The following is a 2,735-nucleotide window of genomic DNA, read 5'->3' as shown; positions in this document are numbered from 1 at the left end:
ACAGCGCCAAGTCAGCCAATGAGGGACGAGCCGGCGCGGGTGGCCCCTCCCTCCGGCGGCTCGATAACCAATGGAGCAATGCGCCGGACCGTCGAGCTCCGCCTACCTCGAACGAGTCGACCAATAGGCGCGGCGCGATAGTCCCGAGTGCCCTCCACTGTTGGCGGAATGTACGTGACGTCACAGAGGAACGGAGTGATGTCAGCTGGCAGTCCTGTATCGTGGGTTTCTTCCCTGCGAACGTCGCGTTTCAGATTCGTCCGAGCACGGCAAGCACGGCAATCAAGCACTCAGCTGCAGCGGTTCGGTTTCCAGCAGAGACCGTCCCACGAGCATCGCGTCCACGCTCGGTTTGTGTCATGCATGGATGGTCCGGACCCCCATTAAACCCCCTCGACGGGCTCGTGCGGTTTCATCGGGATGGCGAACGGCGAGCTCAACCCGGACGGGAAAATCAATTTCTCGACCTCAGGACGATTAGAATCATTAAATGGAGAAAGATATTTGAGCACAAGAAGAACTCTGCTCCCAATTCCTCCCTGAGCTCGTCCATCGTTGCTCATCATTGTCAGCAGATTGTCTTAAAACGTCCTTTTAGCATCGAATTACCTATCAACACGAGATCGGTCCACAAAATCACATTCACCTCCTCACCTTTCTTTGGCACCTATCTACAGGTGTTTCTCAAGGTACCATGTCTTGATTACACGAGTTAACTTCAAAATTAAAATCTCAGAATCGCGCCGCGGATAAGCAGGTAGTCAGGTACACGCTTCGCATAAAAGGACAAAGAAATATCATGGAAGAGGTGAAATGATGTCAGACGAGACTTTCCATCACGGTGGACTGATGTAGGTTTCCACTCATCGTTTATCCGCTTCAATGTCGTGAACACATCCATTCTCCATCTCAAGGCAACGCCTCTGCACGAATGCCACGCCCACCTTGAATCTGTCCACGCCCTCCTTGAATCTGTCCACGCCCACCTCGAATCTGTCCACGCCCTCCTTGAATCTGTCCACGCCCACCTTGAATCTGTTCACGCCCACCTTGAATCTGTCCACGCCCACCTTGAATCTGTCCACGCCCACCTTGAATCTTTCCACGCCCTCCTTGAATCTGTCCACGCCCTCCTTGAATCTGTCCACGCCCACCTTGAATCTGTCCACGCCCACCTTGAATCTGTCCACACCCACCTTGAATCTGTCCACGCCCACCTCGAATCTGTCCACGCCCACCTCAAATCTGTCCACGCCCACCTCGAATCTGTCCACGCCCACCTCGAATCTGTCCACGCCCATCTCAAATCTGTCCACGCCCACCTCAAATCTGTCCACGCCCTCCTTGAATCTGTCCACACCCACCTCGAATTTGTCCATGCCCACCTTGAGTCTGTCCACGCCCACCTTGAATCTGTCCAGGCCCACCTTGAATCAGTCCACGCCCACCTTGAATCTGTCCACGCCCACCTTGAATCTGTCCACACCCACCTTGAATCTGTCCACACCCACCTTGAATCTGTCCACACCCACCTTGAATCTGTCCACACCCACCTTGAATCTGTCCACACCCACCTTGAACACAAATGCCATGCCCCAAGATCTATGCCATGCCTACCTTGAATCTGTCCACACCCACCTTCAATCTGTCCACGCCCACCTTGAGCACAAATGCCACGCCTCAAGATCTATGCCACGCCTACCTTGAATCTGTCCACGCCCACCTTGAATCTGTCCAGGCCCACCTTGAATCAGTCCACGCCCACCTTGAATCTGTCCACGCCCACCTTGAATCTGTCCAGGCCCACCTTGAATCAGTCCACGCCCAACCTTGAATCTGTCCACGCCCAACCTTGAATCTGTCCACGCCCACCTTGAATCTGTCCACACCCACCTTGAATCTGTCCACACCCACCTTGAGCACAAATGCCATGCCCCAAGATCTATGCCATGCCTACCTTGAATCTGTCCACACCCACCTTCAATCTGTCCATGCCCACCTTGAGCACGAATGCCACGCCCCAAGATCTATGCCACGCCTACCTAGAATCTGTCCATGCCCACCTTGAGCACAAATGCCACGCCTCAAGATCTATGCCATGCCTACCTTGAATCTGTCCACACCCACCTCGAATCTGTCCACGCCCACCTCGAATCTGTCCACGCCCACCTCGAATCTGTCCACGCCCACCTTGAATCTGTCCACGCCCACCTAGAATCTGTCCACACCCACCTCGAATCTGTCCACGCCCACCTTGAATCTGTCCAGGCCCACCTTGAATCAGTCCACGCCCACCTCAAATCTGTCCACGCCCACCTCGAATCTGTCCACGCCCACCTCGAATCTGTCCACGCCCACCTTGAATCTGTCCAGGCCCACCTTGAATCAGTCCACGCCCACCTTGAATCTGTCCTCGCCCACCTTGAATCTGTCCAGGCCCACCTTGAATCTGTCCAGGCCCACCTTGAATCTGTCCACGCCCACCTTGAATCTGTCCAGGCCCACCTTGAATCAGTCCACGCCCACCTTGAATCTGTCCAGGCCCACCTTGAATCAGTCCACGCCCACCTTGAATCTGTCCACGCCCACCTTGAATCTGTCCAGGCCCACCTTGAATCTGTCCAGGCCCACCTTGAATCTGTCCACGCCCACCTTGAATCAGTCCACGCCCACCTTGAATCTGTCCACGCCCACCTTGAATCTGTCCAGGCCCACCTTGAATCTGTCCAGGCCCA

This window comes from Eptatretus burgeri, chromosome 4 (assembly GCF_056783735.1).
Source record: "Eptatretus burgeri isolate ZD-2024b chromosome 4, Ebu_testis_v1, whole genome shotgun sequence".
Classification (NCBI taxonomy): domain Eukaryota; kingdom Metazoa; phylum Chordata; class Myxini; order Myxiniformes; family Myxinidae; genus Eptatretus; species Eptatretus burgeri.
The sequence above is the reverse complement of the archived record's forward strand: the minus strand, read 5'-3'. Positions refer to the sequence as shown.